Source organism: Photinus pyralis, unplaced genomic scaffold (assembly GCF_008802855.1).
Source record: "Photinus pyralis isolate 1611_PpyrPB1 unplaced genomic scaffold, Ppyr1.3 Ppyr1.4_LG1, whole genome shotgun sequence".
In the NCBI taxonomy this organism is placed as follows: domain Eukaryota; kingdom Metazoa; phylum Arthropoda; class Insecta; order Coleoptera; family Lampyridae; genus Photinus; species Photinus pyralis.
This window is the reverse complement of record NW_022170249.1, coordinates 33,915,205-33,929,097: the sequence shown is the minus strand read 5'-3', so window position 1 is coordinate 33,929,097 and position 13,893 is coordinate 33,915,205. Positions and strand designations below refer to the sequence as shown.

At 36.3% G+C, this 13,893-nt stretch overlaps 1 long non-coding RNA gene across 1 annotated transcript; it reads right to left on the bottom strand.

The window, feature by feature from the left end:
* Positions 1–4,873: 4,873 nt before the first annotated feature.
* On the bottom strand, positions 4,874–13,110 carry LOC116160568. The gene is made up of 3 exons (XR_004143250.1): positions 12,999–13,110; positions 11,694–11,697; positions 4,874–5,095 (listed from the first exon to the last, which is right to left on the bottom strand). It is a non-coding gene; the product is annotated as an uncharacterized LOC116160568 (long non-coding RNA).
* Positions 13,111–13,893: the final 783 nt, after the last annotated feature.

The window sequence follows — 13,893 nt, the reverse complement described above, 5'->3', positions numbered from 1 at the left end:
CGAAGGACGCGGCGAATTTTGGAGATAAAAACAAGATACTTAACAATGCTTTCAGACAACATTAACGCCATCTGCCGTTATCCGTCTGATTTTGAAATGGTAACAATCTAAACTAAAGGCAATAAGCTTCCCCACCACTCTGGCAGCGCGCTCTTAACGATTTTTTTCATTCTTTGTTCATTTTTAATGTCGCATTTTAACGCGAGTTGTCAAATTTTGGTGTACAGTCACTACTAACATTTTGTAGAATTTTTTGAATTTTTTCGAGAATTGTTTAGAATATTCTAGAATCTGCTAAAGTTGTATAATTACAATTTTTTTAGAATTTCCTATAATTTTTTTAGAATTATTTCCGAATGTTCGTGCACACACAATTATTATTTTTCTAGAATTTTTTTAAATTGTTTTAAAAGATATGACTAGGGCAGATCAAATTCGAAATTAAGGAAATGAAAAAAGAAGTCGTTTTATTACGCCAGGAGCAGAAAGAATTTGTGACCAACAACCTAAAGACGAATCTGCCACACTCGACATCAGAAGACTTTGGCTTTCCATTGAAAGAAGAAGAGCTCGTAAGTGTCAATGATAAATGTGACGACTTTGGGAAGTCTAAACATTTGGTAAATAAGAATAATACTCATTGTAATTACTTTGGACAGAGGTACACTGTAGTTTGGAGTTTGAGTTTTTCAGACTCCAACATTTTTGAATGTACTAGGCACAGCTTATCGACCGTTTCTTTTAATAGGGCTCCAGTCGCCTTATCTCTGGATGCCTCATTTAACGAGGCCAAAAAATTCACATTGGAAATAAGCTTTTGCAAGGTTTCTATACTTAAATGAGCACTAGATGAATCTCCAATCTCCCTGCGGCCCTGAGAATTTTGATTCATGGTCGCAGGAGTTGTGGTTGTCTCTGAGAAATAAAACACTCAAGTATTACCTGGATTTAAAACATGTTACAGAAATTTCAGTACTGAACTCATTTCCTCTCACTCCAAAAGTTTCAAATCCTAGCACGACCTAAACTTTTGAGCTCTTTAATGAGCCTCAGCACACTTAATTTTCAGTCAAATTTATAGATGGCTAGTATGTAAACAAAATATTCTTACTTTGATTGTTGAAATCAGAATCTTCTGCTCCAGTCCTAACTCTCATGTACTCTGCATATTCTTCATTAAACTCGTCGATGTAACTCTGAACATTCGAACCGGCCATCTGTTCTGGGATTCTGAAACATTCTTAGTTAGTTTTTCTTTCAATATTAGATATATATAAAAAATGTATGATCGATTTTACAGACGAACACTCACAACTCAAAATTTACATAAAAAAACCTCAACTCTTAACTATCCTCTTCCTATACTCTGCAATACCAGGTAATCTCTCTATCAACCAGTCAAGTAATGTTTCGTGCTTCTGAATCAAAGCAACCGAACCACAGATTGCCTTAATCCGAAACAAGAAATCAGATTCACCCAACGCGCAATCCTCGTATGCACACCACTCGCCGAGAGTTGGCCCCGCGTATTAATGCGAAAGCCAGACGGTTTTGGGTTGCGCAAGCACACACGTGGAGCACGAATGAGGTCCTACTGATTTCCCTAGTCAATGATCAAACTACATCGAACACAGTTTCGTCTGACCATTGGCCCCAGAACATGATAAACTTGCTCATACAAAAAATGTAAGTAAGCCTCCGAATCTGCACTGAAAAGAAACAATCCTCAAAAGCCAGTAATCCGGAACCTGACCGCAAGGCAGGTCAGAACAGGACCCCAAACTCAAGAGAAACAAAATATTCCGAACAGAAAAAATCGGCTAATTGTATAGAGCTAAGATTGACTGAATTACAACTCTCAATCTCATCTTCTAGAATCCTTCTTTAAACTTCATTACTACATCTCTTATTTTTCTTCTCGCAAACAAAAACTTTTATTTTCCTTTATATTTCGTCTTCTAAAACGGAAATGACAAAAAAAACTTTGTCAACCACAACTATGCACACTTGTTAATTTCCAACCTCTGTTATATACTCTTTAAATACGAATTGCGCTTTCTATTTAATTGTAAAAAAAATTTCATTATAGATATTGTAATTTCTCAAAATTTAAACGCTCTCCAATTAATGCAACCGCGCAAACAAAAACGTACGGGAATAACCGCGGCTCACTTGCGCACAAGGTGCTACAAGATTTCCACGAAAACCGCCAGTCTTTTGTACCACAACAAAAACTTGATTCTACTTGCAATTTTTAAACGAACTCTAAAATCGTCTCTGGAATGTGTCGATACAGCAACTCTCACTCGCCGCCCAAACCACGCTACTCTTAAATCCTTATTACTCAAAACTACTTTCCGTGGCGTGCCTAACCTCGAAACCACGCTCTGCTACCATGTAGGACTAATACACACAAATTTGGTTAGGCACAACAAGCAAGTAATAAGGAATTAAAACAATACAAACACAGACATCTCTGAACACATAAAACTCTTTTATTGTATTGTATGTAGGTACTTACAGCGCAAAACTATACCACCAAAATCACTGTAAGACGTAAGCGAAACACACACCACACACTCTCTCTCTCTCTCTCTGAAGTTGGTAACGGGTATTCTATTCTTCTATATCCGGTGTCGTCACTCGTCGGCGGCTATCAGCACGTATGGGGGGAACCCAACCGATCACGGATCATCACGAAATCGAAGACATCGTCAAAGCTACTTCTTACACATTATTTGTGATGGAAATCATAAAAACAGTTCCTATTCTGAACTAAACACAGAACCATTTTGCATTCGACACATTCGATTCGTGAAAACCGGTTTTGCAGCTTTTTTCTGACAAGCACGGAGAAAATGCTCGTAGCCGTCAAACATAACGTCTTCATGAGGTCTTGGGATGCTTGGTTTAATTATGGTCCTTACTCCAGATGGCGTCAGGGCTCTTGGAGCTTTGTTCTTCTTATGAAGACTTTCTGCCAGCGACAGTCGAAATTCTTTCACTTTTTTCTTGTAGGGCTCTCCCAAAAGAACACTATCCCGTTGTTTCAGTCTCCACGCGTTGTTTACACAAATGTCTAAAAGTTGTGAAAAAATTACCATGTACCATCTCTTCGTTCTGAAGGCGGTTCGGTACAGAGCGATAAGCATGTCACATAAGTCCACGCCTCCCATATGGCGATTGTATTCCTTTACTATTCTTCGACATGGCACTTCAATCTCCTCTTTCCTTCCTGCTTGGAGAAACGCTTCACCGTGGCCTCTAGCAAACGACCAACAAAATTTGAGGCCAAAAGGACTTCTTTGTTGTCGACCCATCGTACAATAGTAACTTTTCTAGAATCGTCCGCCTTTTCGCAACTTGTACCTCGTTTTGCTTTTTGCACAGTCCATTTGACAACCGCGAAGTCTTTCCTTTCTGATAGTCCCCAGCCCCAGGATTCCGTATTCGTTTCTCAAATGGAAGAGGAGGTCCAAAGATGTAAAATAGTTGTCAAAATACACCGCAGTGAGTGCCTTCTCCGGTATCGTTTGACAAAGTGCGATGGCAACCTTCGGTCCAAATCCAAGATCTTCCTCTTCTTCAGTAAATTGAATATTATGAAAAGTTGATGACCCTCCATAAAGCAGGAAATCATAGACAAATCCCGAAACACCCGCTCTCACAAATATTTTAATCCCCCATTTTTTCGGCTTCATTTTTAGGTACTATTTCTTTTTCCCAGCCTTTTTTCCTTTGTAAGGGGCCATCATTTCATCTACAGACTGCTTTCTTTCAATTTTCACCGAGATGCAATTACGTTTTATTTTGTTTACTACTGGTCTGATCTTAAAAAAAAGATCGTCGTCCACTTGATTGTTATCAACGAAGTGGATATACCTTCTCAATATTTGGTAACGTTTGAGTGGCATTATTTGTTCCACTCTGTCATAACGAAGACCCGCACTCCAGGCATCCGTGTACGCTGGAAATTTTACCAAACCAAAGTAAAGTTCAATGGCCAGAAAGTCTTTGATTTTGTTGACATTCGTTTTTATTGATTTACCACTTAGTTGCACTGAATATTGATTAGCCGCATCAACAATCAAATCGAGAAGATCACCAGAAAAAAATCTCTCAAAATAGTCTACATCTGACATAATTATTGCAGGAGTAGAAAATTTATCTTCTTTGAATTTGTAAACCCGTCGCTTCTTTTTCTTCATACACTTCGGCGTAGTCTTCTTTGTTGTGTTGTGAATAACTTTTCTCTTTTTTGTGGCACTCCTAGTTATGGGACTGCGTGAGGACATTTTTTGATTTTCAGCGGAACGAACTTTCTCAGATGGAGCTACTCCTCTAAGCTTAGGTATTGTTACTGAAGGTCGTTCAACATATGCGGAGCGATGTTAGCCACAGCGTTTGCAACAGACGGACGTGTGTCTTCTTCACACAATAAATTGAGGTGTGCAACAACTTCTTCCGCTTCTGATTACTGAATCATCACCAGAATCCTCTGATACAGATATGTCTGAATCAGGTGACTTGATACACAAATCTTCATCGTCACCACTAAACAATTCCTCATCTTCGGACAGAGCTGGATTTGGTGGCAAACCAGCTAGAACCATTTTTATCATTTGCTCTGCTCGTGATGGGTAGCCTCCATAACACTGAATGAGAGAATTTTGCGTCAAGTAACACCCTTTCACTATATACACTATACTTGGCCATGTAGCCATACGGAAACACACGAGCTACACAGACAAGTGCCTGGCCTAACCATATGGGAACATACAAACAGAGCAGTAAATGCCAGTCCTCTTAGCGGTGTAGCCCACTGAACTAAAAAAAATGGAATGCTAATGCAATGTAAAGAAATTGACCCAAATTGAATTCGCACAGGTGCACTACTGAGTTTGCGCAGTAAGACAAAACGGAGCCGCCAAATTTAAAAATAGCCAGGGCCGGCTCGAAAATATTTGGAAGTAGCTACATATCGAGGGCCAGATAACGAAGTGAGGAATTTTGGGTATTCTTTTACATCGACATTAAGGAATAATTTGATGACACAGTATTTATTGCAACAAGACTCTATGATATTTTATTCGCTCTTTATTTTATAAGGATATTAAGATAATCATAAGTAACAACAATGCAACATCAGAGTTTATTACTATTTTAATATCCGAATTAAATACAAGATTTTATTGAAATGTGGCTTGGTTGGATAATAGCTAATCAAGTACATAAACTGGGTCTTTACGGACGAGTCCAAATAAAGCCTATTTATGGCCGCGATATATACAAAGCAGTACGACTGTAACAACCCCTTAAAGGAGATAATTTAATAAACGATATAAAATCCACATAATATGATTGACAACTACAGATGTATTTCTAAAATATCTAGTTAACTTATCTAGCCATAATACATAATGAACACATTAAAAATATTGTTATTGATGGTGGAATAAAATAAGTTTTGAAAGTTCTTTCCTTTTCAACTCTCCTCTGATCCTTTCTGTTTGTTTTTTTGCAATGTTGTAAAATCTTATTTTTGAGTATATTTTAATGATCATTTTGATTAGTTTCATGCGGTGGTTATCTTCATATGGGGAAATATCAAAAGTATGGTCCAGTAATGTATCAAATATTTTGAAATTTTGAAACAATATTAAAGAAATGTTTTGAACGAAAGTATCAAGGAAGTTTTTTTCCTCTGGCATACAGTTTTCTGTTATGTGCAGAACATGTCGAATTTTCTGTTCCACAAAAAAGCACACGTTAACTACACTTTTAGATGGTTTGATAAGACCACCTCTATCCTTTCTATGGAGGAGTTTGAAATGTTCTCCATCAATACAACCATGGATAGCCTCGATTTCTGCCAAACATGTTATACATGTTATAGTTTTTTTTACAGATTTGACGACAAATCCTGAGATATGTGTTACGACGTTTTCTGTTAAGTCTGATAATACTGGTAGAGATGGAATTATTATTTGGAAATCATGATCATCTATTATCATTTCATTAATGTCAATATTATATTTTTTTATGATGCTAATATCATCTAAACTTATCTCAGGATATGTCTTCTGTTTTTTCTTTTTGGTGGTTGTTAGTATATATGTATTGTCAAGAACCACACAATTTCCTTTTAAATTATTAATATCATGCCTTAATGCTAATCTCTTAAATGTATAATAAAATTGATATGCTGTGGGATTGTTATTCCAGCCACTTTTCCCCCTGAAATTAAGTTATGATTAAGATACACAAAATAGAATTCGTGGTCTCACCTTATACAGCAGAAGAACAGCTCCAAATGATCTTGACTGAATTTATATGTTAACACGTATTTAAGGGGAGATTCATTAGTACTAACATATTTTTCGTAGATTCCTAAGATCGATTTTATTGTTATCGACAAACCAATAACGGGAGTTTTAGATCTTGTTTTCCATATTAATTCTCCAGTCATCATTTTCAATTCCTTCAAGTAAGTTAAAACTTCCTCAAGAAATGGTCTCCAGAAGTTTTCATTCATCGGTCTCAGTGGAGACTTATATCCTCGCCCAAAAGGGTTCCTCGAATTTAAGACATCGAACAGTCGATCAATAACACTGGGGAACAGTAATTTTGCGGCATGGCAGATCGAAGTCAATTTTGTATCAGACTAGTGTGCTGAATACTGGAAAAATATCAGATTTGTAAAATTGGCTCCAGTTTTTGAGATAAAAACTATTAACTATTTAAATCAAAAATTTTAGTAAAAATACCAATTTGCACTGAAAAAATACTTTTATTAAGTTGATCTTTAGGAATGAAACAAAAACAAATATATCTATGCAGTTCACTGACGAAAGTTCAAAAAAATCACAAAAAACTTTTTCTGTAGGCTTTTCTGCCATGGTTCTGATCAAGACAATCCCTTACTAAGGTCCAGCAGTAGTCTGCCATCATGTGGCGGTCCCATCGACCTTGGTATCTTTCTTCCATGACCCTAATGTCCTAGTGGAACCGTTCTCCTTGTTCCTCGTTTTAATCGCCCACATTATCCGGGAATCTATCTAAATGACAATGCAAAAAGTGCACTTTAATGCTCATATTAGCTCCTAATTTGTTAAAATTTTGAAGCATTTTAGTGACTAGTTTTGCATAGTCTGGAGCTTTATGATTCCCTAAGAAATTTTTGATTACTAAAACAAAGCTTAACCATGCCTCAGATTCAATTTGTGTCATATAGTTCACGAATTCAGTATCTTTTATAAGTGTTCGGATTTGGGGTCCATCGAAGATGCCCGCTTTCAACTTTTACATACTTAGAGCTGGAAATGTTTTACACACATACTTAAAACAGTCACCCGTCTTATCAAGGGCTTTGATGAACTGTTTCATTAGCCCGAGCTTGATGTGAAGTGGTGGAAAAAGGATAATTTTTCGGTTTAGCATTGGTTCATGAATCACATTTGATTTTCCTACCTCCATATTTTCGCGCAAAGGCCAATTCTTTTTACTCCAATGCAAATAAGACGAACTGATAATTTCGGTCTAATAGCTGATCAATGAAATATTTACTACTAAATCCATGAATAGATAACCAAACTTAGATGGAAATATTCAAATAAATACAACTTTAGAAGGGTAGTAAATTTTGCATTGATTTATTACGTTTCGTTTATCCTAAGAACCAGAATCAATCCAAAAAAACTAAATGCATATAGTGTATATCAAATACCAGTGTTTATAAAATTCATTAATAAAATTAGTGCCGCAGACATTTTTTTTTTGTTCCGCTGTGATAATTCTTATGAAGTGAATTGTGGCTCGTGCTTGTTGGAAGTCTGGATGCTGAACATCAATCATTAAAAATTCTAGTGCATCTGCTACACTTGCACTCAATGTTTGTGCCGCCAAATTCACCTAAAAATAAAATAAATAATGGGTAGACCAGTAATAATTTTCTTTATATCGTGATGAAACATACCTTCATTTTCTGCTTTTGCCATTCAAGATGGGATCTTCTCAATTTTGTTCCAAGTCTGCAGAATTCATCCTCTTCAATTTTATATAATTTCGTAACGAAATTAAATTCAATTTGTCCTCCATCACCATCTACAAAGGTTTGACAGCTTGCCCAGTTATTTCGAACTAATTTCAACATATGACAAGCATCAAAAATTATGAAAATATTTGATTTAGTAATTGGGTGCTTAAAGTATGGTTGTAGACTTGTCATGTTAATATTAGCTCCCAGTTTGTGTGCCATTGTGAAATGAGCACTGGGTCCATCACGAGTAACTGATATAATAGTAACACCAGTCTCATGGAGCTTTATAATGGCTTCTTGAACAATATTCGCCTTTTCAGCTCCACTCAAGGAACGAATAAAAAAATATGCTATTGGAATTTTCCAATTGCTATTCACAGAAACCACCATCAAAACAAGCGCTTCAGTAGCACAATGCAATGTATCATTGGTAATTCCAGCTCCAAAGTCCTCATATCCCCAAGTTCTATTTACACGAAGCTCAATTTGTTTTTTGATAGCCATCTCATCCAGCATCAATGAACAGAGAGTGACTTTATTGTCCTTGTTATTCTCAGCCACGATCATAGCCAAACTATTGAAGGAAGTCTCGCAGAACCCTGGATTGCAGTTGACATTGCTCAACCAAGATCTGATGGTAGATGGGGCCGGCAAGGCCAAATTAAATGTATTTCGGACATAATTATATGCTTTAGACGAATAAAATTGTAGTGTCATAGCAAAACGTCTAATTTCATCTGGTATTTTATCTCTGCCTTGTTTTTTCCCCTTCCTATTTTTGTCAATGCTAGAAATTGCCCTCCTCATTAAAGTAAGAGGAACTCCCGAATAGGATTTCTGTAGTACTGAGATCGCATCATCTGATAGGAAATTTTTCTTTTTTAGTTGCCACAAAATATCTTTCAGACTGGAAACTTTTTTTGACAAGCGTTGCACACGTCTATGGGAAACCCTCATTTTTTTGTAAGTGGTCCTCTTGATACTTTCAGATTTTCGAAACTTTTGCAGAAGTTGTCTCGGAGAAGCACTGAAATAAAATGATGCGCAATAATTAATGGTCATCTCGTGGACTAATAGACAGACATTTCTTCAAGAATTGAATAATCAACAGTAATATCCCAAGTGCATAAAAATTGCCAATCAAATTATGAAATTTTCGTCAAATGTTTTGCTTAGAAATACGTCAAGTCAATTTGCCATGTAACAAAATCCCGCGTGCGTAGGGTGAAACATTTACGAGAAGTATTTCTTGTTAGCAAAACAATGTCACGAAAAACTTCAAAATTTCATCAGGCTGTTTTTAAGCATGCGGAATATTCTGCATGATTATTTCCGGAATAAAATATTCACAGCGACTTAAATATTTCAATACTCACCTGTAGTTATGAATGAGTTTTAAATCTCTTCTAGCTCTTTTTATATTTCCTTTGTATCCTTCACTATCAGAAGAAGAAGAGTCATTTCCCACCTTCCTCTTCAACTGAGAAATTTTTGGTAATACAAATGATGATTCTGGGGCAACAGTAGTAGATGAGCTGGAACTGAATTACAATATATTGGAAAGAACGTCAAAAGTGGAAGAAATCGGTGCCATTATGTACACAATAAGTGGAGTGTTACAAGAATCTAAGGTAAAAAGTCTTGTTAGTGTTGGAATCGGACTAACAGTTGTTGAAAGTAATAAAGTGAATCTGATGAGTGATGATACTCAACTGACATTTTTCATGCCCAATTTTTAGCATCCGAGCTTGAGGTAGCCGACGTTTTAGATGGTTTTTAAACAACTTCAACCAATAGCATCTTTTGCTCTCCATATGCATATATGTAAGTTGGCAATTTTCCTAGATGTTGGCTCGACGGATTTTGTTGAAATTTTGAATTTGTATATTAGACACACGGAAACGAAAAATAACGGGCGAAGCTAATTTTTCAAAATTCTATAGTATGCCATGGAAACAATCCTCCTTACGAAATCGACTGGAACAGAAATCGTGAGCAAACAGTATGTCTCTATTACTAGAAAAATGCTATAAATAACCACAACCAAAATGCTGTTAATTTTACAGAAATTGCTCAGATTGGCAAACATTTTTTCCATACACAACTGGCACCAAAGAATTACTATACAAGCTGAATTTAACAAAACATTTGATGATATTTCACGATAAGCATCAATTATTATCTGTCTCATATGGTCCACATTGTCTGCCACTGTTACACAAAAGTCTCGGATCCAGGAAAAAAACTCCATTGGTGTGAGGTCGGGCGAACGTGTCGGCCATCACACTGGTCCGTGAGTACCTATCTGCCCTCGTATCTGCCTTGCAAGAAAATGATAAAATGGTGTAACCAATTTACATTTAGTGGAGCGTTATCTGGTGCGGCCCCGTCTTGTTGAAAATACAAGCCACTTAATTCTTCCAAAAAATCCCAAAAATTTTCATTCAGTATGTCATGGTACTCTTGCTGATCGAGAGTCCCGTCAATAAAAAAAGGTCCGATTAAGTGCTCGCAGTACACTTGCCACATAGCGTAAGGACAGGTATTAAACAACTGTTTTCATGGCATGCTATAAAATTTTGAAAAATTAGCTTCATTAATTTTTTGTGTGAAAAATTCCAATCAAAGCTAACTTTGATATTAATTATCGAATGTAGGGGGCAAATTCTATCAAATTCAATTAAGACAACATAATCATGCCATTTAAAATATTTACGTCAACTGTTAGTAGCCCCGCCAAAATAATAATTTAAAAATTTTAATTATGGTCGTTTTGTAGCATTTTTGCAGCCATTAAATATAGTTTTTGTTGCATTAAATTCGGACAAAAACTGTAGGCGCTACAGCTTGCGGCGTTTTTTAAATTACACCCTGTATATTGAATATACCTTCACCATAACTACTTTAGTCATCTTCAGGTGAGAGTTAAATTAAATTGTAATTAAATTAGTGTCAGTATGGTCTTTGGGTTTTTAAAAGTAAAAGACTAAACTTAGTCGAAACTAATTGTGAACTACAATTAAATGTTATGGGGTAGATATATTGAATATTTATTACTTCAAGAAGTTTAAAACCCCATTTTCAGAAGAACTCTACGGATACCGATTCATTTTCGATATAATATTATTAAAGTCGTTTTTATTCTGAATTCAACGATGTATAGCACATTATGGTTTCATTGCGGCTTAGCTTTCTTTTTTCCTCCTTAATGAAGAAAATTACGATTACATAAAGGTTTGAGTTGAATGAAATGAGACATTCCACCATGTGAAGCTCTTCGGCATTAGAAAACATAATTAATGAATAAAATTATTAATTGTTATTTAATTTATTGTTAATTATTTTCCAAAGGTATAACACCCCAAAACGCTATGTTCTTAGACCTTTCGTTGCGCAACTTTTGTCCCATTTAACTAAATTTATATCTTTTACCTTTTCTAAAATACGCATAGTGGCTCACCTTCTTGCACACAGTGTATATTATTTCAGTAGCGGAACTCACCAAAGGTAAAAGGATTAGTCACAGAAATAATACAGTTTTTATTAATTCAGTAGCACTAGATGCTTAGTATCATCCGTCCATGAAAGACAGTGACAAAACCACACAGGTGAAAAACAACTATATTGACTAACAATTTTATAAAAAATATCTCACCTTACTACCTTCTCTACGACTGGCATAAGTGGACGACGACCTAGTTTGAGCATAGGTACAGCACCATATTTCAATTTCCATTCATTGTTCTCCATGAACTTGTCATCATCTACAAAATGTTCACTACATATTCGGTTACTCCTAGAAAGATGCTCAACGGTAGGATCCCTTCCTAAAGCTATCATCCAGGCATCATGTCTTTTAGGAGTGAGTCTTTAAAAGAAACAATTGTTAAAATAATCCCATGGATATTAGGGTGCTCCTTATTTTCGCAGTCAAAGATCAACAGAGGCCCTCATACAATCGTTCAAAATTCATAAAAAAGAGCTACAAACCGACATTGGCTTATTGAAATTCACGGAACTGTGTTTGGTATACATTTCTGTGTTAAAATTGGGGGGATTGAAAGTTTACATTTCAATACTGGTTTTTGAGCCTTTAAGCGGTTAGTCTATTAATTTCGAAACCCATGAGACCAGTCGCGTTCAACCATGAAACCAGTTCCGAATACGATTTTACCCATTCCGTCAAAACTAGGTTGCAGTCACGCAAGTAGACCACTTAGACGGACATACATTGTCTCAATAAGTAAAACTGTGTTCACGACTACTTTCATTGATTTCGTTGTGTAAATAGACTCGCCTTAAGCCGGCTACACCATTACATGGCAAACTATACGAACGTAGGTGATTCGTTGAGTTTGCCATATAATGTGTACACATGGCCAACGTTGGTGTTTGTGAACGTTCGCCTAGAAGTCGGTAAACTGGCCCGCTTCAAAGGACAATCGCCAGCATAATTTGCGATAATGTATAATATATAGTAAAATATATAAATTTCGGCATATAATGTGTACGAACCACTTGGGAAGCTTTCATTTGGCAACGAAACTTGTACACATCGCAAAGGTTGGCATTCGCCTAGTTTGCCATGTAATGTGTAGCCGGCCTTATATAAAAATGATAAGAATTTCAAGGCAAACTTCAATAAAGTTTCAAAGTAATAATAATTTCCTTAATGTGCACAAAATTCATGTTATTTAAACCTACACACTTTCAAACGCGCCCTGACATGGTTTCACCTCATTTTCAGATATTTTGAGCTGGCGAAAATATGGGACACTTGAATATACCTATTTATGCTATACACCAAAATACTTACGAGAAATAGTGATTCCTGGAATGTTTCCGGCATTGTTACAAAACAACACCATACATTTCATTATGTTAGAGTTAGAAAGACAGAATTTCGAAATTTAATTCCACTGCACTGTAGTATTAACACCTCTATTTCAATCTTGAGAACTCGAAATAACAACTATCACAATGGCGAATTCAGAGACCGGATCTGTAAGCTCACGCAATGCGCAAACTCAGGAGTGCACCAAATGTCAATTTTCACCGTTCAAATTGTGTCATTTTGTTCTCGCGCATCCCATACCTATTAGCGTTCTAGTTTGTATAAGATTTCTGTGGTGTAGCCATATGGCAATATACAACTTCAACTGATTATACCGCACGTCTGAGATCATGTACGCCGATAATATGACTCAAAGTAAGATACTGAATTTCTGTATAAACAATTCCGAAAATATTTCTAAGTAGTATTTACGGATTGCAAAGATATACAAGGATATTTACCGTTTTGCGCGAAAGCCCCTCGTCCACGTTCCGCCATTTTACTAGAACTATGGTGTAAGTTGTCCTGACGAGATATAGATGGCATGAGGTTACAGTAGACGTATCCATGTGGCTACATCGCCAGGTTTTGCCGCAAATTAAACGTCCAGAGCCCAGGAAAAAATTTTGAAAGTGTACGTTGCCATAGGCTACGTTGTCAAATAAAGGGTTAAGTTGATAGATCACGTGTCAATGATGAAATCAACCGATGTACCATTTATTTTTACTTGCGCTGTCGGAAGATTGAACTTTTGCGAAATGCGCTATTTTCCCACAAGACCTGCAATTAAGCTGGTATGCTGGGCAACTTTGTCTTCCGTTTGTGTGCCATGTTCCTCCATAATTCTCTGCTAATTGTTTTCTTGTTGCTTCGATCGTTCGACCTCTCGCTAACAAATCGTCTAGACTTGAATGTTCGGTTAGACCATGTTTTCTAAGTTGAGTGAACTTCGTCTTTATGATTATTTGTGATTTTATTTCTTTGTTGGTGTTGGTGAAACTACAGGTTTTTGATAATTTTA